At 46.1% G+C, this 27,196-nt stretch overlaps 1 protein-coding gene across 5 annotated transcripts in view; it reads left to right on the top strand.

Annotated features, from left to right (window-relative positions):
- INF2 (inverted formin 2) overlaps window positions 1-27,196 on the top strand; it is a 174,079-nt gene that overhangs the window by 11,905 nt on the left and 134,978 nt on the right. Inside the window, exon 1 of one of the 5 annotated variants that reach the window (XM_063947425.1) lies at window positions 11,396-11,754. The exons of 2 other annotated variants lie outside the window; for them this stretch is intronic. The gene's annotated coding sequence lies outside the window, so the exon portion shown is untranslated. Of the gene's footprint in view, window positions 1-11,395; window positions 11,771-27,196 lie in introns of those variants that run through there. 2 more of the 5 variants (XM_063947426.1, XM_063947428.1) reach the window with 2 other exon arrangements.

Below are 27,196 nucleotides of genomic sequence, written 5' to 3'. Positions count from 1 at the left end.
ACCAGGGATGCCTCCCTAGCCACCGTATATGTCACTTACACGTATGTCCCTTGACGAGTACCCGGCTTTCCTTTTGGTTCCACCTTAAAGTTATATAAACTTTTGTATACAAAACACACTCACTCAACACATGTACACTTTTGTTTCTATATCTATTTCTGCGCAGAAATTGTCTTTAGGCCAAAAGTGTTACCAATTAGGAGCAGGATCTGTTAAACTAAATTTCAGATTTTTCCAAAAATAGATTTGCGTTATTTACCGCGTCGCGTTATCTACCGCTGTGCGTTAATTATCGCCTTTGCGTTACTTCACTTTATCACAGCTTGAGCTACGTGGGCGTAACCGGACGCTACGTTGCGTAATGAACGCTGCGTGCGTCTGCCTTTTGGATTGCGTACGCTAGTCTTTGTTAGCGACACGTGTACGCAATGCAAAGGATCCACCGTAACACAATATATACTTTTATCAATGTAAATGATCCCTGATCATCTACCGCAATCCACACTGACTGCCTTGTATCTCCTAGACAAACCGTGTGTTGTTCTATACTTTAACTATTACCTCTACTATTAAATAACAGCAAATCTCTTTTTAGCACTTTCTATCAACTATAAAATTGGCAAACAGGAATAGTGATATACGAAAATGAAACAGAAATGCAGATATATGCGTGCGTACGCAAGACAAGAGAAAAATAAACAGTTTTAAAAAGACACAAGCGTTTTGTTCTTACTTCCGGTTACCGGATTCCTTCAGCACTCTTTATCTAAGCGAAGCAGACGCTTATCCCGTCAGCAACTGCGAGACAACCTCCCACCCTTTGCTGGAGGGATAACGTCTGCTGATCTACCTAGTGCAGATATGAGAAGGATCGGACGAGCCCCCAATTGACAATGCCAAATTCCTTGTCGTATAAACAACCCTTTATGAAGCTAAGAACACTGTACGCTGTTTACTTAAGAAGTACCGTAATGGTACGCTATTGGCGTAGCGATCGCTCAGCCGTAGGCGAGACGCTCAAGCGTCACGTTCGCTCGCGGCCCAGTGATCACAGGACACGTTATTGGTTATGTCTAGAGTAATGATTCGCTATGGCGTAGCGGACGCTCGAGACCACGAGGAGATCACCAGCGGCGCAGACGCTCACAACGCTATACCTTAATGTTTAAACCTTATACCAAAGAAATACAAAGAATACCTTAATGTGAGTACAGGGTGTAAGTGCAACCTTGTGTAACCTGACTAACTACAAAGCTGCTTGAGCGTCACCGACGCTCAAGTGAACACTTAACACTATAGAAAATACACAGATACTGGTTTAGGTTCCAAAGCCTATTAACTGTATTATATCTAATATACTTGTAAAAGGGGATAACAGTACAAATGATACACTACAATATAACAGAGACTTCCTAACCACAGAACTAAAATACAAAAAGACAATACTACTCTGACCTAAATGAAATACAATACAATACTATAATACTATGGGAGATATAAGAGAAAAGAGGAGAGAGAGAGAGAGAGAGAGAGAGAGAGAGAGATGGAGAGAAATTGGCTCACAGAAAGACAATGATTACGGAGAGAAACTTACGCACAAAGGGTATGATCGCCTGCGCCTCGATATCCAGCTCCCGGCTATCAGCAGACAACCGTTGATGAGAGAGTGAGAGCTGGATGTGGTCGGCCTGCCTATTTATGCCCCACACACAATGCAATCTCATGGTCCTACAATCCCATTGTCCATTGGCCGAAGGAATTCGGCCCTGCATCATAACAAAAGGTCATAGGGTGATTCATACAGGTGGGCTGTGACGATTTCCAACAGCTCAGGTGGGTGGGAAACTGGGTTTCCCGCCGCATACCTGAGTATGTGTAAATAATAGAAATGGACATAAACTTCTTATGTCCATAACTATTCGCACGAGCGATTAATACGCTCCAAACCAACACCGGAATATTACTAATTAAATACTCTTCCGATGGGTACCAAACACTGCTGTATGATTCCTGTCAGACCCTTCGTACAATACAAAGAGGGATTCCTTTAACCAGGGACCTTCTATTTTAACCAAACTTTCAGAATCTATCAAGGGGACCATGATCTACAAACTACATTAATTGTGAACATTTGTAACGAATGAGTCGCACGCTACGACTACATAAACTCTACCGTAAATACGCATACCGCGCCTGCGAGTGCACGCTATTGCGGGTATGCGCCTCCACGGGAGAGCGTACGCACGCGCAGCGCGGACCAGTGTGCGGTGCAAATATGGCAACGTGCATTGAGACATTTTTCTGACTTTGACATTACGGCACTGATTTTATATATATATATATATATATATATATATATATATACATATACATACTTTCAAGTGGCCATGAGAAAACCCGACATTCAAGTAAAGTCGGCAAGTATGCCTAGTGCTCTATATTCTTGTTCCTGTGTATTATAATATAACCATAAGTCAATATGCCGCTCAGCTCTGGACCGCAGCATCTGAGATTAATAATGAGGCAGGGCAGCACTCTGGCCTAGTCTGTCTGTCTGCCCTATCAGATACATTTACATGAAGCATTTACAAAGTTGGGGAAGTCCTGTATAAATAAAAAGCCTACATACAGATGTAGCCACGCTCATCCTACCCGTGGCACAGCCGCAGGGGCACACGTTCTGCGCCGAGCCACAGGTGCATACACACGCGCGTGTCATAGCCACGGCCACACTAGCAGTGCCATCTTTGCCATGGATAAGGCGCTCAGCGGCAAAGCTGAGCGTGGCTACATCTGTAACATTGGAAAGCACATTAGATTCAGCATGCTATATGTTAATAATTATTTCTATAGGTATATTCTGCTCACTCCCATACAATATTACAAAAACAGTATATGGACTAAAATTTCTCTGAGTGCCTCTTGTACATTTAAGTTGATATAGTAAGAACTAGGTGATTCATCGCGCCCTACGGGCGCTGTTCACACTGTCGTAAGCGGCTACGCCCCCTTAGCCCTTGCACGCCCTTGTGTGAGTTGTTAAATATTGCACGGACAAAGGGCTTGCGATGGTTAAGGGGTCATAGCCCCTTGCAGCGGCGCGAACAGCTCACACAGGGCCTGATGAATCACCTAGTAGGTGCTGTGGTTGGGGGAGTGACGGGTGCGGATGGGGGAGGAGGTGCAGGGGTGCCGCGGGTGGGGGAGAGGTGGCTGCGGGGGTGCCACAGGTGGGGCTGGTGCCGTGGAAGCGTGGGTGCCACGGGTGGGGGAGGGAGTCTGGAGCCACCGCGGGTGGGAGAGGAGCCGTTGCGCGGGTGCGGTGGTTGCACTGGTGGGGGAGGGGTGGGTGCAGAGGTGCTACGGGTGGGGGAGAGGGTCCGGAGCCACCGCAGGTGGTGGAGGAGGGTTGTGGGGGTGCCGCGGATGGGGCCAGAGGAATTGCGAGTGGGGGAGGGGCGGATAATGCTTCTCCTGCTTCTCCTCCTGGAAGCAGCTAAGCTGTTGTACTCCCTTTGGCAGTGGCTCTCCTGGAGACTCGCACAGCAGCCAAGCAGCCAGTCACTATTGTTAGCACCGGTGTCCCAACATGCCATATTACAGGGAAGAAGATGCACTCAATAAACTACAGCTCCCAGCAGCCCTTAGCGCCGGAATGCTTCAGCTCTAAGGGCTGCTGGGAGCTGTAGTTTATTTAGTGCATCCACTTCCCTGTAATGCGGCGCGTTGGGACACCGGCGCTAACAATAGTGACTGGCTGGCAGAACTGACTGACTCGCTGAATCAGTGTGCACACCCACTGATAGTTTGTCATCTTTTACATTGATTCAGCGTCCAGACATTACCCTCCGTGATATCACCCACTCTATCCGTTACATTAGCCATCTCGAGGCTTCCAGGCCGGCAGCCCAGGTGCTGGGGATCTGGGCGCGGCTGTGGCGGGGAGGCACTTCTGTGAAATCAAGTGCAGAGGAGGCTGCGGGGCTCAGAGAGTATGCGGCGCAGGGAGGGTTATGAAAGCGTTCCGCTGCGTCGCTTTCATACACATTTATGCCGATGGCCGCATCAGCTTTTGTTCCACCTGCGCCGCGGATAGGGAGAGGGTATTGTTGATGCCGGAGGGGGCAGGCGGACTGGCAACAGGACATAGGACGCTGCAGTAAAAGGATTTTTTTCCCTTATCTACAGCGCGAGACTTGCTGCAGATGCAGTGGCATACCCTCCAGCTGTACCTTTTTGGCAGGTACAGTACTTTTTTTTTTATGGTCTGTACCAATTTTTGGCTCTCCAAACTTCCATTGAAAGTGGCCACGCCACTTTACCCATGGCCACGCCCCCTTTTAAAATTTGACCCGATTTTTATGTGTAAGTTGTTGGAGGGTATGTTGCTGCAGATGCAGTGGGCCTATTTTGGGGTGTGGACCTGGAGCTCCAGCTCCATCAGCCCCATTGTTAATACTGCTCTGGGAACACACAGCAGCCAAAGGGCAGAGCCTCCCATTGGATGTAACCTGTGTGGGAGGGCGTTTCTCGTCCAATCAGCTGTGGACTGGGTGTGATAGACCTGCCGCTAACCCAATGAGAGCTCCTAGCCAAGCCCAGCGTTATACACAGAGTCACAGATCTGGGCTATTATATAGGAGATTGTATCTTTATCTTGAACTGTTTATCTCACCTTTCATTTAACTGGGGTCAATGGGGGTGATTCCGAGTTGTTCGCTCGCTAGCTGATTTTAGCAGCATTGCACACGCTAGGCCGCCGCCCTCTGGGAGTGTATCTTCGCTTAGCAGAATTGCGAACGAAAGATTAGCAGAATTGCAAATAGAAAATTCTTAGCAGTTTCTGAGTAGCTCAAGACTTACTCCTACACTGCGATCAGCTCAGGCCATTTCGTTCCTGGTTTGATGTCACAAACACGCCCTGCGTTCGGACAGCCACTCCCCCGTTTCTCCAGACACTCCCACGTTTTATCCTGGCACGCCTGCGTTTTTCCGCACACTCCCAGGAAACGGTCAGTTTCCGGCCAGAAACACCCACTTCCTGTCAATCACACTCCGATCACTTCAATGATGAAAATTCTTCATTCTGCCGTGAGTAAATCTACTAAGGTTTGAGCTAAAATACTTAGCGCATGCGCACTGCGTTCCATGCGCATGCGCATTTTCGCATTAATCGCTCCGTTGTGAAAATCGGCAACGAGCGATCAACTCGGAATGACCCCCAATGTACTGTATCCCACCACATATAACAATATCAGTTATATTTTTCTGGAATTAAATAGATTCCGTAAGAATCAAATGAGTTTTTTTTTAATTACATGGAATAAAGATGATGTAATGATGTACATATAATGGATGTAATGATGTCCGAGTTTGGCAACCATGCTGGTTGCCGGCCAAACTCTGATGTTTTTTTTAAATGGGCAATCATGTACAAGGCATGGTTTAGCCTTGTACACGATTGCCCCTTTAAAAAAAGTCAGAGTTCATCTGGCAACCCGCATGGCTACCGAACTCAAACTTCAATACATCCCGGCCGATGTTTCTAATATACTAAAATCCCATATTTGTCCCCAAGTGAACTACACAGGAAATAGTCTTGCTCTTTGGCACAGGCTGGGAGTTACTGTATAAAGCTGCATACTGTAACATAAGAATGTTTGGATAAGAAGGGGGCAGTAAGGATAGCTGTGAGAGGGGGCAGTGAACATAGCTATGAGAGATATATAGCTGGCAATGGGAGAGATGCAAGGGTGGAACTGGAAGTCATGGTTGCTGCAATACTTTGTGAACCCTGGTGTGAGAGAGAGGGTATGGCCATCTGAAGATTTGCATGCTGGCGCAAGGGGGTTTTACCAGCCAGCTCAGGCACCTGCCAGGCTAGTCAAGCCCAGGCCTGAGTAATTAGTACCCCCCTCTCTGCACCACTGATGGCAATGGCAGACATATGAGGGGGTCAGTGGGGGAGATGTTTAATTGAAGATATATGCAACCCCCCAAAAAAAAGTTACACACTTTGCAAAAAAGCAGTACTAACAAAATACTAAATAATAATAATAATAACAACAGTAATAATAATAATAATAATAATAATAATAAAAAACATAATATATACCTATATATACCTATCTTTATTAGCCTTAGTTTTAATGCATTAATGGAATTATAATTCAATTGGTTGCATCCTACTTGTACATATTAGTACCTATTAAATAGCTCTTGAAAATTCCTAGGTAGCACTACTGCTCTGGACCAGGCATGTCCAAACTGCGGCCCTCCAGCTGTTGTGAAACTACATATCCCAGCATGCCTTGACACAGTTTTGCTGTCAAAGAATGCTAAAGCTGTGTCAGGGCATGCTGGGATGTGTAGTTTCTCAACAGCTGGAGGGCCGCAGTTTGGACATGCCTGCTCTAGACCATCTTATGTAAGGTTTTCCTTGGATTCAGGAACATCGCTGATTGGATTTCTGGCCAGATTGTGATTACATAAGTGCTTCATTCCAGTGAGGCCTGTTAGAGCTTTGCAGTCAGCTGCAAGTTATTACATCCTTCCAATGTAAAATATATTAAGGAGAATCTTGAACAAGACTTTATTCAAAAGCCATCTTTATTGAAGATTAGCACGGCCCTAATATCATAACCAAAAAGAATATTTTTTTTTGTAACATATACAGGTATCTCAGTTGCTTGACAGCAATGGGTGCAGTGTGTGTGTGTGTGGGATGCACATTGGCCAGATGTAGTTATGTGAGTGGCGGTCAGAAAACCACCGGTCACAATACCGCCGCCTACATCCCGCCACCTCAAGATCCCGATGGTCGGCATACCAACAAGCAAGGACTATTTCCCCAAAGTCCACGAGCCCGGAAAGCGCTTCATTTCGCACCCCACCCCCTGCCGGCATTCTAATCTCCGGGATCCCGGCGTCGGTATGGTGACAGGCGGTATCCCAAGCACCAGTCACCCATACCCAACCCCATGGGCCTCTGGGACCACGGGGCCCCACACCGCACACCCTGCAACCATTTCATCTATAGTTACTGTTCCGTGGTGTAGCGTCGGCAGTCGCAGTGCTGCAAAGTCACTGGGAAAATGGGAACTTATTCTCCTATTGAGGGTTCCCTTTTCACACAAATTCAGTTGAAGGATAATAGGCCCTACACACTGGGCGATAATAGTCAAAGATATGAACGATCTCGTTCATTAATGATACCGTTCATATCTTTGAGTGTGGAGGCTCCAGCGATGAACGATGCGCGGTCCCACGCTCGTTCTTCGCTGGTGCCCCGTCGGCTGTGCATGCAGGCCAATATGGACAATCGTGTCCATATTTGCCTGCACTTCTATGGAGCCGGTTGACGGGGGGAGTGAAGAAACTTCACTCCCCCCGTCACTGCACCCCCGCCGCCGGGTCGCCCGTCGGCCGTATCCGCTGTCGCCCAGCTCGGCGGTGGATCGTTAAATGTGTAGGGCCCATAAAAAATGAATGGTGTAAGTAATTTATCTAAACTTCTGCACTGCTCACAACAACCAATTGTGTACATTACCGAATTGTGTACATTACTAATGACAGTTTTTAGACAAACGCTATTCACCCATTGTAGCTCCAGTTCTTGCCTCATAATTAGCCATTACAGACTTCATTTTTCTTAAAAGGGCTTTTAACCTGCTCCTGTCTTCCGCACGTCACTGCTTCCAAGGGGAGGCGCTCAGATACCGACAACTGTTCTGGTGTCCACGACACCCCTGGAGGAAGAATAAATAGCGTGGAGCTCGTAGCTTGCCACCACGCCCGCAGTGTGGCGAGAGCGCAGCGAGCCCGCAAGGGTCTCTTTTGCGCTCGCCCCACTGCCGGCATTCTGGCGGTCAGGATCCTGGCGCCGGTATGCTGGGCGCCGGGATCCCGAGCGCCGGCATAACGTAGTACACTAAGGTGTGTGTAGCTCTGGTTAAGAAAACATCCACATACTCCTAAGGGAGATGTATCAAGCCTCGGAGAGATATAAAGGAACCAATCAGCTTCTGTCATTTATGTAGCACAGTCTATGAACAGGGCCGGTTCTAGCCCTTGTGGCGCCCCAGGCGAAAATAGGGGAGTGGCTTCATACAGGGGCGTGGTCAGTTACGCCCCCTGTAGAGTTGTGCCCCCATTTGTGCACTGTGTAGAGTTGTGCCCCCTGTAGAGTAGCGCAGATTTAAAAAAAAAATACAAAAAAAATTTAATTAATTAATACTTACTATCCCCGCTCCTGATTCACGACCGCTGCTGACCTCCACCTGCGCCGCTCCTCGGATCTATGGGAGAGACATCATGACGTCTCTCCCATAGCACAGCATAGACACTAGAGGTCAATTATGACCCCTAGCGTCTATGTGCCAGTCCCACAATGCTGTGCGGTGCGCAATGACGTCATTGCGCACTGCACAGCAAAGGTCCTCTCCGCGAAGGGAAACTAGACGGGTAGCGTAACCCGTCTAGTTTCGTTCACAGCGCCGCACAGCACCGGGGGACACTGACAAACAGTAGCGGATCTTGCCATGGCGCGGCACCCTCCGGAAGGCGGCGCCCCGGGCAAAAATCCTGTGTGCCCGTAGCAAGATCCGCTACTGTCCATGAAATATCATGTATGTATGTAAGTATATATATATATATATATATATATATATATATATATATGCAGCGTCTCCACTTTATCCCTCTCCAAGACTTGATAGATCTCCCTTAACCAAAGCTATAATAAATGCAGAAACCTTAGAGGCAGCCTAGTAACACAGAGATTGGAGGGAGATGGAACATGAAGGGTAAAAACATATGAGGTCTGTAGAATCCAGCTTCATTTGGGAGTCGGGACACAGTCAACATTTTTCCCCATATGAGTCATTTTTCCACTCGGCAGAACGAAAGACAAGGAAGAAATAGGATTTCTTAAAGGGACATTAAAGTGGTAAAAACACTACAAAAATAATATGTGTGTTAATTCTTTGCAAGTTTTCTATCATCATCATCATCATGGCAACTTCAGTAACAGTACGCTTCCTGTATACAGTAGCAGTGGTATTTCATATTATCTCTGTATTGCAATCAATACAAAAACATTTAAATATGCAGAATCTAAGTTCAGTTTAACTTACACCTGTCTATATAATTCATGACATATTTATCAATCTAAGGGGAAGATGTATGAAGCAGTGACAAGAGTGAAGAAGCGAGCCAGTGGAGAAGTTGCCCATGGCAACCAATCAGCTGCTACTTGTAATTTTATAGAATGCATTTTAGAAATATTACTTCAATGCTGATTGGTTGCCATGGGCAACTTCTCCGCAGGCTCACTTCTCCACTCGTTTCACTGCTTCATACATCTCCCCCTTAAGCACTGAAGATGATTCCTAGTTCTACATTGGATGTACAATATGTATTCAATGAGAAACTATAGTTCTACAATCACATAATTTATACAACACATTACAGGTCTTTTACTGACTACATAGGAAATTGATTCTCAAACTCTGGCCTCAGGGCACCCTAAAATACCAGGTTTTAATTACATCAGTGTAACACCTTTGCGGGAAAAGGGGGATTTTAAATCACCCTGAAACCTCCCCCCCCCCCCTACAATTATATGTCCATAAAATGTATTGGTACCACCACTGTATTGGTGCTGGGGTGGTACTAATTACAGGTGCCCAGGCTTGTTAGAGGGGTCTGGGTCGGCACTCCCTCCTCAAACCCCCCCCTTTAAATATATTAATGTGGATATCAGCATATAAACTTCTTGAAGGCCTCCATGCATCTGTATGCTGCATTGTTACCTTGTGTCCTCAGCTGTGTTTGTATTGTGTTGTAGTGAGTCTGGTCCTGGATAACCATGGTGACCAGAGCACTAATGTATCAAATTCAGGAATTAGCCAACAATATCATGTCGTCGCCCTCGGACATTACAAGGGAGTCTATTGACATGTTCTCCAGGCAGTGGATATATTGATATTTCTTGTATGTGAAGCAAATAATATTTTAGAATCAGTTGTGATTTAAACCTTTGTTTTGTGCAAAATATCTATATTTTTCTTCTATGGTAATTGTGAGCTTATACTGGGAATCCAGCACCCTGTTTCTGTTTGGGAACACTTTCAGCAAAACATACGGAGCCTGGATCAGAGCCGCAGATGATGCGGATGTTGGTGGAGTTGAGCATGTTTTTACTACTGTGCGTGTGTGGACATCCCTAAAAACACCTGTGGTGCGTGCGTATCACAGTGTGGTGTTGTGAGTGAGACGCACAGTATCAGAGATCTCGGCACTACTTTTCCTGGGAGCTGGGGCACATACCCCGAATCATACCCCAAATCCGAAGGGGCGTTATGCCACGAAAGCCGGCTGCTGCAGCTCCTACCAAGAGGCCAGGAAATCTAGGCCTTCGGACTGAGTTCCTGTCCTAGTCCCTCCCCAACATCAGCAGCAACATACCTCTATTATGGGAAACTGAGGCCTTCACCACTTCAATCAGCATCAGACTGTCAATTACTGACAGTCTTTTGCCGTAGTGCGATCGACGTTGCAGATCCGTATCAGGCCCAGTAAACAATAAGACTACAATATGGAGGAAGGGGCTTCACGTAGCCAGTGAGCTGGTTTTGTTTGTATAGCAGGGCGCTTTTGAGTCCAAGGGCTAGACTAGCCAACGGTTCTCAGTGTGTCTGACCTCGTTATTTATTTTTCATTTCTCTATTGCAGCCTAGAAAATGACAGACAGAATCTGATTGGTTGCTATTGGCAACATAACCTTAATTTTTAGAAGCTGAAGTAAATTTACCCCTAACTGTATAGCATGGCATGTTTTGTACCTAATGTTAGTACTGCTTTAAATTTTGTGGCCAAACACACCACTGACGGGCTGTTGTGCTGCACATTCATGCATTTCTATTTGGTAAAGCAGAATGATCCAGAGCATTCGCTGCAGTGGCCCCTGGGTCCGGGGGGAGGGGATGGGGAGCCCACATCGCACACCCTGCTCTTATTAACAATACTTACCTCTGCAATACTTACCTCAGATATTACCGAAATGTTTCCAGAGATCTGCACCGCAGATATCACCAGAAATGTGGTGCAGACGCCATGTTTCAAGCAATCTGCGCATGCCAGGAAAATGGCGCCCGCACCGTTGTCCTGGAGATCGGCACATGCTCAGTGAACTCTGGCACAGGACCAGAGTCTACTAAGCAAATCTGCCGGCAAGGGAGGTGGGCACGTACGGAGGCTGCACACGGCCCCCCTCCCCCCCCAAAAAACTATAAACAAGGGAGAAGTCAGCATGAGCCACTATCTATAAAAGTGGGAGGAGTCGGCATGAGCCACTAGCTCTAAAAATGGGAGGAGCCATCATGAGCCACTAGCTATCAAAAGGGGAGGAGTTAGCATGAGCCACTAGCTGTTTATGGGGAGGAGAGAGCCGTTAAGCGGCTGTTATCTGCCAGTACCAGTTGGTGAGTGCGTATGTCTGTCGACGCTCTAGTCAAGTAGCTAGTCAAGTTAGTGAGCACTGCCCAGGGACTGATTGGGGCTTGTGCAGCCAAATAAGGGGTATTACAGTGCCATTTCCAGAAGGAGATCTTATAGAACCTGCAGACGTGACACGCTGTGGAGCAACAGCAGCATACACACCAGAGAGCAGCTGTATGCAGAGAAGGATATTCCTGGCGCTGAGAACCGCCCCCTGGAGGCAGACCAGGAGTGGTAAACTGCAAGAGCCCTCAGGTAACCAATACCCCAGGTAGCTCCACTAGGTTGCCAGTAGCCTGTTTGCCCACTTACATCATTCTTAACACCAACTGCACAGACTACTTCAAGTATCAGAAAGGAGGTGTGTCGGTTTAACTGTAACTCCAGCTATAGCCTTACTATACAGTCAGGGGCGGATTGGGAACAAAAAGTGGCCCCACATGGGCAGCACCAGAAGTGTAAGTTCTAGCCATGGGCCATGGCAGCAGCACCCTCCCCCCAAGACTTTCCAGATAGTGGGCATGTCTAGCATCAAGGGGAAGTTAAAAAGAAATAAAATTAAATATTATGAGCAGATTATATGATACACCTTCAGAATTTAGGAAACTATATAATTCTTTAGAAAGATATATTTTCTTGCTTATTACACCAACCGTATCCCAATCACTATTCACTCAATCTTATATGTCAGCCAAGCAGGCAGACAGAGCATACACTAGATCATCTGCAATCACAGGCTAAGTGGCAAAGTCATTTTCATATATGCAAATTATTTAGCATCTTATTCATTATGTCTATAAAAAGGACCACATGTCCTCAAACAAAACAGGCCCCCACGGGTGCGCCGGCCCACCGGGAATCTTCCCTGTAAAGCCTATGGCCAATCCGCCTCTGTATACAGTACACTGACAGACTGAGCAAACCCTAAGTGCTGACTTCTGCTATGATATAGATAGTGGCAGGGGCATAGCTTGAGCTTTGTGGGCCCCAGAGCAACATTTTAAAGGGGCCCTACCCCAATGCTTCTAGAGAGACGCCTCTCTGCAGCAGTTAATTGTATGCCACATAATAGTGCCCTAGTTAATTTTCTGACCCATACTAGCAGTGCCTTAGTTAATGTTATGTCACACTGTAGGGCTGTCACATTATGGCATACAGGGGAGATGTACCAAGCCTTGGAGCATACTTCAGGCTCCTTAAAATCGGGTTATGCTGCCGGCCACCCGGAAAAGTTGGCAAGTCTCCCGGCCAGAAGCCATGGAGCAGCACACAAATCCCCTGCAGTGGGGGTGCACGTTTTGCGATTCACGCTGAATTGCATCATCGAGGCCCTGCCTCCTGCTCCCCTATGCCGGTAATCTCAGCATAGTGTAGGAAGGGTGGGGCTTTGAGGACTCGATCTCGTGGTCACGCCGGCACTCCACCGCCGATGCAGCATAATTATTCTCCCATCGCGACCCCTGTGTCGCACCACGCCCCTTCTGCGCCGACCTGGCTGACGTCTCCCATATGCATTGGAGAGTGATTAAGTGGAGAGAGATAAAGTACTAAACAATCAGCACCTACAGTAACTGGCCGGGTTTAAAAAGTAACAGGAGCTGATTGGATGGTAGTTTATCTCTCTCCATTTTATCACTCTCCAAGGCTTTAGTACATCTGCACCACAGTGCTTCCAATTCATATCATGCCACACTATAGTTCCACCAGTTCATATTTTACCACATTATGGTGCCCGGGTTCATATTATGTAACATAATGATCTCCAGTACATGTTTTGCCAATTACAATGATCAGGCCCAGAGGCATAACTAGATATATTGTAGGCCCCAAGGCAAACGTTTGTCTGTGCCACTCCCAGCATTTGGTGCTTCCAGAGTCTGGGACATGTGCCCTCATGTGCCTAGTGCGAAGTTCCTGCTGAAGTGTTCAGGAAAAATAAAGATAAATTAATTGACATTCCTTCACATCAGTATGTGTGAAGCATACTTGCCTACACTCCCTCATTCTGCAGGAGACTCCCTGAAATAGTAACAATCTCCCTGACTCCCTGAATAGTCCAGCAATCTCCCTGATTGCTCCTTAATCCCATTGTGCAGGAGATACATTATTCTTGGAGGGGGGGAGAAAAATCACAGATACATACATTCGAATGGGAACATCAGTGCCATTTCCCTGCATTGGTTATAAGACACAATGGGGTCTATTTACTAAGCCTTGGATGGAGATAAAGTCGCTGGAGATAAACTACCAGCCAATCGGCTCCTTACTGTCATTTTTCAAACACAGCCTGTGGCATGGCAGTTAGGAGCTGATTGGCTGGTGGTACTTTATCTCCAGCGACTTTATCTCCATCCAGGGCTTAGTAAATAGACCCCAATAATCCCTATGGCTACATGAATTTTAAATGAAGTTTCTCGTGGCCACTTACAGCAGACTTGCCTACTCTCCCGGAATGGCCGGGAGGCCCCCGAAAATCGGGAGACCCTCCCGGCCCCCCAGAAGAGCAGGCAAGTCTCCCAGTTACAGGGGTCCCCCCCTGCCCGGCCGCCCACTTAGCGAGTAAAGTGGGCGGTCCGGGCAGGCGATGACGCGATTCTTGTTGAATCGCGTCATCATAGCCATGCCCCCTGCTGTATAATGCCTGCAATAGCGGCATTACACAGCGGGGGGCGGGGCTTACATGGAACGATCCCGTAGCCACGCCCCCGGTCTGCCTCCGACACGCCTATGCCACGCCTCCGGCCCGCCCCCCTCTGCACTTACATCGCAGCCCGACCCCCTGCAGCACCGACCTGGCTGCTCTCTCCCGGAGAGAGCAGCCAAAAAGTCGGTAAGTATGACTTACAGTATATGGAACCTCTTGTAAAGCACAATACATGAACAAATTCTGCAAAATATAAGAGTCTTTTCTTCAACAAGTAGATCTTACTAACTTTGGGGCTCATTTACATTTGGATGTAAGTCATTTTTATGACACGCCTCCCAGCTGTAGCGGTACACGCCCACACTGATAGGTGTTACTTTCACATCTCCCTGAAATGTTTTTTCAAAAGTAGGCAAGTATGGTGTGAAGTATGCTAAGAATATAACAATTGGTTTAAAAATTGTTCCTAAAGCATAACAGTAGTTGGCATATATTAGGTTTTCCTGCCAGGAAAATAGGAACAACGAGGTTTAGGTAAGATGCAAACCCACACACATAGGGGTCGATTCTATTCGGCAACTTAAGAATAGCGCCGGGAATTAGCTCCCGACGCTATTCAATTCAGCTGCTAGTGACCCGCAATTGTCGGGAATTCTTCTCTCATCCCCGGGGGATGAGAGAAGAAACCCGACAAAAGTGCTGCCTCGCGGCCGGCGCGAGGCTGATTCTGTCGGGAATCAGCATCGCCGCGGGTAGTTAAGTCGGAGAATGCCCGTTCTCCCGACAAAACTACCTGTTAAGTCGGCGAGAACGGGACATCGCCGACTTAACTGGAGCTGAATTGAATAGCGTCGGGAGCTAATTCCCGGCGCTATTCTTAAGTTGCCAAATAGAATCGACCCCATAGTAGAGACCCTTACATCGGATATAGAAAATAGGGGAACTTGCCTCTCTGGCATTGGTGGGAACTGGTGAAAAAAAGAAAAGAAAAAGAGGGAAAGATAAAGGAAACAAGATACTTATCTCTCATTACGTTTCCACACATCGGGGTAAATTTACTAAGATGGGAGTTCTATTTAAGATTGGATGTTGCCCATAGCAACCAATCAGATTCTACTTCTCATTTATCTAGCACCTTCTAAAAGATAATACCTGGAATCTGACTGGTTGCTATGGGCAACATCCCATATTATATAGAACTCTCATCTTAGAAAACTTACCCCATCGAGCTTGCAAGTATATCAGCAGAAATAGAGGACCTCTCTACGGGGGTAATTCAGACCTGATCGTAGCAGCAAATTTGTTAGTAGATGGCCAAAACCATGTGCACTGCAGGGTGGGCAGATGTAACATGTGCAGAGAGAGTTAGATTTGGGTGGGGTGTGTTCAAACTGAAATCTAAATTGCAGTGTAAAAATAAAGCAGCCAGTATTTACCCTGCATAGAAACAATATAACCCATCCAAATCTAACTCTCTCTGCACATGTTATATCTGCCCCCCTGCAGTGCACATGGGCCCTCATTCCGAGTTGATTGCTCGCTAGCTAGTTTTAGCAGCCGTGCAAACGCTATGCCGCCGCCCACTGGGGAGTGTATTTTAGCTTAGCAGAAGTGCGAACGCATGTGCAGCCGAGCTCTGCAAAAACAGTTTGTGCAGTTTCTGAGTAGCTCTGAACCTACTCAGCGCTTGCGATCACTTCAGCCTATTCGTGTCCGGATTTGACGTCATACACCCGCCCAGCCATGCCTGCGTTTTTTCAGACACGCCTGCGTTTTTGCAAACACTCCCTGAAAACGGTGAGTTGACACCCAGTAACCCCCCACCACCATAGCGGGACACTGCAACCCGTAGGTGGGACAGAGGGACAGTCCCAAAAAAAGTGACTGTCCCGCCAGTGGGGGTCATTCCGACCCGTTCTCACGCAGTGGTTCTATGCTGCGGTGCAAACGGGTCGGGACTGTGGCTGCGCGATGCCCGCAATGCGCACGAGCGTCGTTGCGTACCGGGCAGCGACGCCGCCAGCGCAGAAAGTGCTCGCAGCGGCGATTGTATGAAGACTGACAGGCGGGAGGCATTTCGGGGCGGCAACTGACAATTTTCAAGGCGTGGTGAGGCGAACTCAGGCGGATCCAGGCTATGGAGTGCGGATGTCTGACGTCAATTCCGAGACCTTCGTCACTGAATCCGTCGCACAGGGTAAGTAACTCTTACCCTGGTCTTGTTTTGCATGAAACTTTTTTAGCATAGCAGGGCTGCACAAGCGATCGCAGCCCTGCTATGCTAAAATACACTCCCCCATAGGCGGCGTCAAGTTGGTCGCACGAGCAGCAAAAAGTTGCTACTTGCGATCAACTTGGAATGAGGGCCAATAGCCTGACAGCTGGGAGGTGTGCATTATACAGCGCATAAATCTAACAGTAATCAATGAGCAGTCTGGATACCTACATCTGAATCATTCACTACCTGTTTCTCATTTGCAGTAGAAAGCACATTCTTTGGGAGATTACATGTTAATTCTTCTAACAATAGCATTTTCGCTGGTTACAGTGTACTGGGTGGGGCTGCGGTATATAATAGGATAGTAGTCAGGATAATAAACATTGAGCCCACAGATAACATTTACTTCCTATTTAAATGCTATTGTCTTCCGCTGAATTTCAACCTTCAGGCAATAATAATCTGCACACTTTTCATGTATTAGAATAGAACATACTTGCCTACTCTCCCGGAATGGCCAGGAGGCTCCCGAAAATCGGGTGACCCTCCCGGCCCCCCGGGAGAGCAGGCAAGTCTCCCGATTTGAGGGGTCCCCCTGCCCGTCCGCCCACTTTGTGTGTAAAGTGGGCGGTCTGGGCAGTCGATGACGCGATTCTTGCTGAATCGCGTCATCATAGCCACGCCCCCTGCAGTGTAATGCCGGTGATCGTGGCATTACACCGCGGGGGCGTGGCTTAAAGGAGGCATCACCGTAACTCCGTCCCCATCCCGCCCTTGCTCCGCCCCCGTCCCGCCTCCGGCCCACCCCCTCCTTACGTCAAAGCGCTCCCCGGCCCGCCTGTTGAGCCGACCTGGCTGTTCTCTCCCGCAGAGAGCAGCCAGAATGTCGGTAAGTATGGAATAGAATGATGTAACAGGATACAGCAGGAGCATTTTAACAGAGGAGGGGGCCCAGGTGCAGACTTCAGATAGGCACCCTCCTCTCCACAGCACAGAAGGGGGGGGGGGGGGGGGGGGGGTTTGAATAAATCAGAGATACATAAATTCAAATGGGGTCATCAGTGCCATTCCCCTGCAATGGTTATAAGGCACAATGGGACTAATTCAGACCTGATTGCTGCTGTGTATTTTCGCACAACGGGCGATCAGGTCTGAATCGCACATGCCCGGGCGCCGCAGTGCGCCGGTGCAGGCCAGAGGTGCGATCGGCATCTCAGCCCAGCGATCGCCTTTGCCTGATTGGCAGGCAGAGGCGGTCGCTGGGCGGGAGGAGGCGGGCCGGTGGCGTTGGAACACCGTTTTGGGGGTGCAGTCCGGGCAACGCAGGCATGCCTGTACCGTGCGGTGGGCAGGCTGCGGCGGCTGCGTGACGTCATATGCAGCCACTGCGACCCAGAGAGCGACGGGTAGCTCCCTGCCCGCGCGCAGGAGCCGTGCTGGTAGGGAGCTACTCTTCAGGCACAAAAGCTTCGCCGCTGTGTGATGCTTTTGTACCTGTGCAGGGGGAGGGGGGTGGCAGAGCCAGACATGCAGACTATTAGACAAAGGTTCTTCTGTCCACTGGCAGGGAGGGTCATGCTTTACTTTCTAAAACCATATTATTACTTTCTTATACAGTACATCACTTAATTACAATTAACACAGGAAATACGTTAGTAGAAGGGCGGCATGTATTGCAGAGGTCAGATAGTTCACATTATTCATTTATTTGGTTGTGCTTTATCTTTATACTGTAGCTGAGAGCTCATTAAAAGTTAGTGCTGTGACTTGTGTGCTGGTAACTGCTGGGTCTACAGCCATAACATTCAACTGATCCCATTAACATTCTTTTGGTCTTCTAGCTCCTTATTTCATACACAAACATCGTAGCATTACAAGCATACTTGCCTACTCTCCCGGAATGGCCGGGAGGCTCCCGAAAATCGGGTGACCCTCCCGGCCCCCCGGAAGAGCAGGCAAGTCTCCTGATTTGGGGGGTCCCCCCTGCCCATCAGCCCACTTAGTGTGTAAAGTGGGCGGTCCGGGCAGTCGACGTGATTCTTGCTGAATCGCGTCATCATAGCCACGCACCCTGCAGTGCAATGCCAGTGATCGCGGCATTACAGGGCGGGAGGCGTGGCTTAAAGGAGGTGTCACTGTAACCCCCGCCCCACTCTTGCCCCGCCTCCGGACCACCCCTCCTCACGTCACAGCACTCCCCTGCCCCCCTGCTGAGCCGTCCTGGCTGCTCTCTCCCGCAGAGAGCAGCCAGAATGTCGGTAAGTATGATTACAAGTTAAAGGTATTCAGGTTAAAAAATCGTTTTTGCTGTTGTTTTTTTGTAAAGAAAATCTTTTTATGGACCCTTTTCATAGTAAAGAAATCAGGGTTGCCAGCAGTAAAACAAATCGATGACCGAAAAATGGATTTAAGTAAATGAAGCACGGAGGGGGTAGAAGGGGTGCTAGAGGGAACTTTGATAACGAGATCTGTAAATGGCAAAGACAAAATTAGGAAAATACAATATTAGCATAAGTAATATTGTTGATAGATGTTCAGTATGAATTACTGGCGGTTGGGATGCCAGCCGTCAGTATACCGACAACGGCATCCTGGCCACCAGTATGACAGCAGCGGGGCCAGCGCTAGAAAGCCCCTTGCAGGTTCGCTGCACTCGCAATGCTGCGGGCACGGTGGCTCACTGCACTCGCCACAGGTTATATTCTCCCTCTATGGGTGTTGTGGTGCCGGTATTCCAGCTGCGGCATTTCACCTCCTATCGGAATTCCAGGATCGGCATTGTGACCGCCGGGATCCCGACTGGCGGTATTTTAATCGATTCCCATTGATAGAGCAGAAGAATGGCATAAACAAATGCATGTATTGTACAGGTGAGTTAATAGTGTCCGCGATTGAGCGTGTAGGCCGTGAGTTTGATTCCCAACACGGTCCTAACTGGGTGGAGTTTGTATGTTCTCTTTGTGTTTGGGTGAGTTTCATCGGGGTACTCTGGTTTCCTCCCACAATCCAAAAATAAACTGTTGGTTAATTGGCTCCTGACAAAAAAAAAAATTAACCCTGGTGCGTATGTGTGTATGTAGTATGGAATATAGGGGTAGATGTATTAACCTGGAGAAGGCATAAGGAAGTGATAAAGCAGTGTTAAGTGCAAGGTGATAATGCACCAGCCAATCAGCTCCTAACTGTTAATTTACATATGGTAGCTGATTGGCTGGTGTGTTTATCACCTTGCAATCATCACTGGTTTATCACTTCCTTATGCCTTCTCCAGGTTAATACATCTGCCCCATAGATTTTAAACGCCATTGGGGCAGGGACTAAGGTGAATGGGCAAGTATGGTCTGTAAAGTGCTGCATTGTATAAATAACTTGTAATACATTTTCCAATGATGTCGCTGATGAAATTATGGTAGGAACAATTCTTATTCACATATGTATCAAAGCATCAGTAACAGTATAGCAGATTGTAAAATGTAGTACTGTGCTAATCTGTAATACAGACCGAGAAATATAGGGATGTGAGTGTGCATACGTTTTCCTGTCATCTCGCGGTTTTACAGACGTTATCTCTTCACAGCATGAGTTTACACTTTTTATGTTCTATGCATTTCAAAAGAAACTTTACATTGTCAGAAGTCCTGTTAATTGCAAGCAAATAATAGCATCATCTTAACAGCCAGTTCATTCCAGCATAAACACAATATATATATATATATATATATATATATATATATATAGTGTTCATTCTAGCACCCTGCACCTTTCAAATCCTGTGCAGTTCCTCTTTCCTGCCTAGGGTGTCGCTCTCTGCTCTGGTGCTTCTCAGCACACTCTGGTCTGTTTCACAGCACTGAGTAACAGACCAGAGTGTGCTGAGAAGCACCACAACAGAGAGCGACACCCCAGGCAGGAAAGAGGAACTGCACATATTTTGAAAGGTGCAGGGTGCTAGAATGAACACTGTATATATATATAGAAATCCAATGGCAGTCGACACTCTATCAGCTCAGTGCAGCAGCTCCAGGTGCACATAAAAACAGCATATAAGAGTCCAAACGAAGAATGTCAAATGCTTTAGGGGTTACCACCCCTTCATCAGGATGTGTGCTGGAGAGGTCCTGATGAAGGGGTGGGCATCTCTTATATATATATATATATATATATATATATATATCTCAAAACCCATGGTCCCAGTACTGTGAGACAGCAAATACTCAATACACACTGAGAAATTATGCTTAGAAATTTGTCTTTGAGAGCAAAACTGCCAGACATTGCTCTATATGTGATACTAAAGGGGGTTACACAAGGAGAGATCCGTTCTTGAATCTGACTAGATTGCTTAGAAGTTAAGCACGGATCTCTCGTGTGTATACCCCCCAGCGATAGCGTTGTGCAGCCCCCATCGCCGGTGCCGGGGGGAGAGACGCGTGCTGAGCGGTCACTGATAGATCGCTCAGCACACATTCGTCCTAATGTGTGCTGGCCTTTAAACACGACACGCTGATGAAAGTCCTAACTGGAGCAGAATTCATTTGAATTGAGAATTCCATAAAATCCAGTTGGGCGACAACCACAGTAAATATCCAGGAGCATTAGAGCAATTTACCAAACAGTTCTCAAGTAGATTACTGAAATAATGTAATAGGCATAATGTTGATGTTCCCTTCCCAGGGTAATATATAATAGATGTAACGGTGTGGTTCCAAAGGTAATATACAAGAGATGTAATGGTGAGGTTCCAAGGGTAAAATGTAATAGATGTAATGGTGAGGTTCCAAGGTTAATATGTAATAGATGTAATGGTGAGGTTCCCAGGGTAATATGTACGAGATGTAATGGTGAGGTTCCAAGGTTAATATGTAATAGATGTAATGGTGAGGTTCCAAGGTTAATATGTAATAAATGTAACAGTGAGGTTCCAAGGGTAAAATGTAATAGATGTGATGGTGAGGTTCCAAGGTTAATATGTAATAGATGTAATGGTGAGGTTCCCAGGGTAATATGTACGAGATGTAATGGTGAGGTTCCCAGGTTAATATGTAATAGATGTAATGGTGAGGTTCCCAGGAACATACGTAATAAATGTAACAGTGAGGTTCCCAGGGTAATATGTAAGAGATGTAATGGTGAGGTTCCCAGGGTAATATGTACGAGATGTAATGGTGAGGTTCCAAGGTTAATATGTAATAGATGTAATGGTGAGGTTCCAAGGTTAATATGTAATAAATGTAACAGCGAGGTTCCAAGGGTAAAATGTAATAGATGTGATGGTGAGGTTCCAAGGTTAATATGTAATAGATGTAATGGTGAGGTTCCCAGGGTAATATGTACGAGATGTAATGGTGAGGTTCCCAGGGTAATATGTACGAGATGTAATGGTGAGGTTCCAAGGTTAATATGTAATAGATGTAATGGTGAGCTTCCAAGGTTAATATGTAATAGATGTAACGGTGAGGTTCCCAGGGTAATATGTACGAGATGTAATGGTGAGGTTCCAAGGTTAATATGTAATAGATGTAATGGTGAGGTTCCTAGGGTAATATGTACGAGATGTAATGGTGAGGTTCCAATGTTAATATGTAATAGATGTAATGGTGAGGTTCCCAGGAACATACGTAATAAATGTAACAGTGAGGTTCCCAGGGTAATATGTAAGAGATGTAATGGTGAGGTTCCAAGGGTAATATGTAAGAGATGTATTGGTGAGGTTCCAAGGGTAAAATGTAATAGATGCAAAGCTGGCCATACACTTGTCCGATATGGCCTCTGTTTACCCGATTCCGTGAAATCGGATGATAAGTGGCCAAATCGGATGTGTTTGACATCCGATCCGATGCACGGTACCGTGCGCATCGAATCAGAGTCGGAGATCGGACGCGCTGCACGTATGACCACCGACTCAGGCTCCGGCAGCCAGGAACGGGATCGTCTGCTATATGTCACATGCAAAAGGACCGCACACGATATATCGCATGTGACCCTGTTGCCCGGGAAGCTCCCGGGTGGCTGAAGGGGCATCTGCTGCAATTTCTCCCATAGGAAAAATCGCAGTAATATATGGGAGCCATAAGTGTGAGGTTCCCACTGTAATATGTAATAGATATAATGGTGAGGTTCCATGGGTAATATGTAATATAATAGATGTTATTGTGCTGTTCACAGGGCAATTTGTTCTGTAATAGATGAGGTTTCCAGGGTAATATGTAATAGATATAATGGTGAGGTACCCAACTTAACATACAGTATAATAGATGATGGTGAGGTTCCCAGGGCAGTATGTAATAGATGATGGTGAGGTTCCCAGGATAATATGTAATAGATGTAATGGTGAGGTTCCCAGGGTAATATGTAATCGATGTAATGATGAGGTGCCCAGGATAACATGTCATAGATGTAATGGTGAGGTTCCCAGGATAATATGTAATAGATGTAATGATGAGGTTCCCAGGGTAATATGGAATCGATGTAATGATGAGGTTCCTAGGGTAATATGGAATCGATGTAATGATGAGGTTCCCAGGGTAATATGGAATCGATGTAATGATGAGGTTCCCAGGATAACATGTCATAGATGTAATGGTGAGGTTCCCAGGGTAATATGTAATAGATGTAATGGTGAGGTTCCCAGGGTAATATGTAATAGATGTAATGGTGAGGTTCCCAGGGTAATATGTAATAGATGTAATGATGAGGTTCCCAGGTTAATATCTAATAGATGTAATGATGAGGTTCCCAGGGTAATATGGAATAGATGTAATGGTGAGGTTCCCAGGGTAATATGTAATAGATGTAATGATGAGGTTCCCAGGTTAATATCTAATAGATGTAATGATGAGGTTCCCAGGGTAATATGGAATAGATGTAATGATGAGGTTCCCAAGGTAATATGTAATAGATGTAATGATGAGGTTCCCAGGGTAATATCTAATAGATGTAATGGTGAGGTTCCCATGGTAATATGGAATAGATGTAATGATGAGGTTCCCAGGGTAATATCTAATAGATGTAATGATGAGGTTCCCAGGGTAATATGTAATAGATGTAATGATGAGGTTCCCAGGGTAATATGTAATAGATGTAATGATGAGGTTCCCAGGGTAATATGTAATAGATGTAATGATGAGGTTCCCAGGGTAATATCTAATAGATGTAATGATGAGGTTCCCAGGGTAATATGGAATAGATGTAATGATGAGGTTCCCAAGGTAATATGTAATAGATGTAATGATGAGGTTCCCAGGGTAATATCTAATAGATGTAATGGTGAGGTTCCCATGGTAATATGGAATAGATGTAATGATGAGGTTCCCAGGGTAATATGTAATAGATGTAATGATGAGGTTCCCAGGGTAATATGTAATAGATGTAATGATGAGGTTCCCAGGGTAATATCTAATAGATGTAATGGTGAGGTTCCCATGGTAATATGGAATAGATGTAATGATGAGGTTCCCAGGGTAATATGTAATAGATGTAATGATGAGGTTCCCAGGGTAATATGTAATAGATGTAATGATGAGGTTCCCAGGGTAATATGTAATAGATGTAATGATGAGGTTCCCAGGTTAATATCTAATAGATGTAATGATGAGGTTCCCAGGGTAATATGGAATAGATGTAATGGTGAGGTTCCCAGGGTAATATGTAATAGATGTAATGATGAGGTTCCCAGGTTAATATCTAATAGATGTAATGATGAGGTTCCCAGGGTAATATGGAATAGATGTAATGATGAGGTTCCCAAGGTAATATGTAATAGATGTAATGATGAGGTTCCCAGGGTAATATCTAATAGATGTAATGGTGAGGTTCCCATGGTAATATGGAATAGATGTAATGATGAGGTTCCCAGGGTAATATCTAATAGATGTAATGATGAGGTTCCCAGGGTAATATGTAATAGATGTAATGATGAGGTTCCCAGGGTAATATGTAATAGATGTAATGATGAGGTTCCCAGGGTAATATGTAATAGATGTAATGATGAGGTTCCCAGGGTAATATCTAATAGATGTAATGATGAGGTTCCCAGGGTAATATGGAATAGATGTAATGATGAGGTTCCCAAGGTAATATGTAATAGATGTAATGATGAGGTTCCCAGGGTAATATCTAATAGATGTAATGGTGAGGTTCCCATGGTAATATGGAATAGATGTAATGATGAGGTTCCCAGGGTAATATGTAATAGATGTAATGATGAGGTTCCCAGGGTAATATGTAATAGATGTAATGATGAGGTTCCCAGGGTAATATCTAATAGATGTAATGGTGAGGTTCCCATGGTAATATGGAATAGATGTAATGATGAGGTTCCCAGGGTAATATGTAATAGATGTAATGATGAGGTTCCCAGGGTAATATGTAATAGATGTAATGATGAGGTTCCCAGGGTAATATGTAATAGATGTAATGATGAGGTTCCCAGGGTAATATCTAATAGATGTAATGGTGAGGTTCCCATGGTAATATGGAATAGATGTAATGATGAGGTTCCCAGGGTAATATGTAATAGATGTAATGATGAGGTTCCCAGGGTAATATGTAATAGATGTAATGATGAGGTTCCCAGGGTAATATGGAATAGATGTAATGGGGAACAGGGCTATAGTATCCATTAGGCTGACTAGGCTAAAGCCCAGGAGCCCCGCATAGATTAGGAACCAGTCTTTTTTTTTTTTTGGGGGGGGGGGGGGTTCTGATGCACTGTTACCTGCACCATAGGTCTCCAATGGTTTTAGCGCTATTTTAAAAAAGAAAAGGAAGAACGATTGCGCTGTGATCAAAGAGGTCAGCAGACTTTATTTCAACTGATATCGGGGTCCGTGTGAATACTGATAGTGGGGTAAAAGAAGTGCAGGAGGGTGCAAGACAGATCTGCCTTGAAAAAGGGACAGGATAGTCGCGAAACGCGTCGGCGTTGCCCTACTGTGCCTTCACCATTTACGGACGTTTGAACTCTCCATCACGATCGGCGGGACAAACCTTTGGAGCCTAAGCAGGGTATTTTCCCGGGATACTCTGCTTTATTCTAACACCTGCGGCTCCAATCTACCCTTACCGGTATGACTTTTTCCTGCTAGCACTGGGGGTCATTCCGAGTTGTTCGCTCGTTATTTTTTTCTCGCAACGGAGCGATTAGTCGCTAATGCGCATGCGCAATGTCCGCAGTGCGACTGCGCCAAGTAAATTTGCTATGCAGTTAGGTATTTTACTCACGGCATTACGAGGTTTTTTCTTCGTTCTGGTGATCGTAATGTGATTGACAGTAAGTGGGTGTTTCTGGGCGGAAACAGGCCGTTTTATGGGTGTGTGCGAAAAAACGCTACCGTTTCTGGGAAAAACGAGGGAGTGGCTGGAGAAACGGAGGAGTGTCTGGGCGAACGCTGGGAGTGTTTGTGACGTCAAACCAGGAACGAACCTGACTGAACTGATCGCAGTTGCCGAGTAAGTGTGGAGCTACTCAGAAACTGCTAAGAAGTGTCTATTCGCAATTTTGCTAATCTTTCGTTCGCAATTTTGATAAGCTAAGATTCACTCCCAGTAGGCGGCGGCTTAGCGTGTGCAAAGCTGCTAAAAGCAGCTTGCGAGCGAACAACTCGGAATGAGGGCCACTGTTTTTTAATCTGAATTTGAATCTAATGTCAATGTTCTCAAACAAGTTTTATTTTACTTTTATTAAAAATATCTTTTATTCAATGTACATTGATTATCTTTGACACCTAGCAATAGGTAGTTACAGGGTTTTGGCGCCCAAAAGGGGGAGTTAAATCTTTTCCAGTTTAAAAAAATAAATGACTGACTAAACCAGCCTTTGCCTGACATTGCTGACAGGTTCTCTGCAATGTACTGGCACAAGCAGAAGAAATCTAATTAAAGTAAAGCAGCAGATGCAAGATGTAATTTAATGTTCTTTTCAAGATTCGGCTTGTTTTATGAGCATGTGTGATTTACAGAAACCGACAAACCATGTACAAAACGAATAAATAAAATAAAAAAACTTGATTATTAAAATAGTATATATCAAGAAAGACCTTTAACATACTGTATTTATTTAGTTTCTAACAGTAAAACCTGAAAGATCATCAGGGGAGACATCAACAGGTTCTCCCTATGCACAAAAAACTTGGAATGACTATTAGATCCAATTTGCATGGATTATGAATGTATTAGTGCTGGCGGGCAGAGAAGACTTTATTCTGATAGACTGTACTACTACTTGGCTTTTTCCTTATTGATGACCTCACCACTTTAGGGGCACGATCAAACGATTTTGAGGGCATGTCACATCCCCTAAGAGCATGTTTAATGCTTTGAAACACCAGGCCAACCCCAACTCATCAGTGGGTGGACCTTGTGAGTGGTGGGTGCAGGTGCAAAATATAATTTGGGCCCCCCCTCCTCCACCCCAATTCAAGTTGACAATACGCCACACGGCAGTGGGTGACAGTGAGAGGCAGTGGGTGACAGTGTAATGCAGGGGGAGGCAGAGGATGACAACAGTAGGCAAGGCGAAGCAAAGGGTTACAGCAGAATGCAGCGGGTGGCAGAGGGTGACAGGAGGCGGCAGTGGGTGACAGGGAGAGGATGACAGCGAGAGACAGTGGGTGACGGGGAATCAGAGGGTGACAGGAGGTGACAGTGGATAACAGGAAGAGGCAGAGGGTGACAGGGAGAGGCAGAGGGTGACAGTGTAATGCAGGGGGGGGGGGGCAGAGGATGACAACAGTAGGCAAGGCGAAGCAAAGGGTTAGAGCAGAATGCAGGGGGTGGCAGAGGGTGACAGGAGGAGGCAGTGGATAACAGGGAGAGGCAGAGGGTGACAGGGAGAG

Source organism: Pseudophryne corroboree, chromosome 12 (assembly GCF_028390025.1).
Source record: "Pseudophryne corroboree isolate aPseCor3 chromosome 12, aPseCor3.hap2, whole genome shotgun sequence".
NCBI lineage: Eukaryota > Metazoa > Chordata > Amphibia > Anura > Myobatrachidae > Pseudophryne > Pseudophryne corroboree.
Note: the sequence above shows the minus strand (reverse complement) of the source record. Positions and strands in the feature narration are given on the sequence as shown.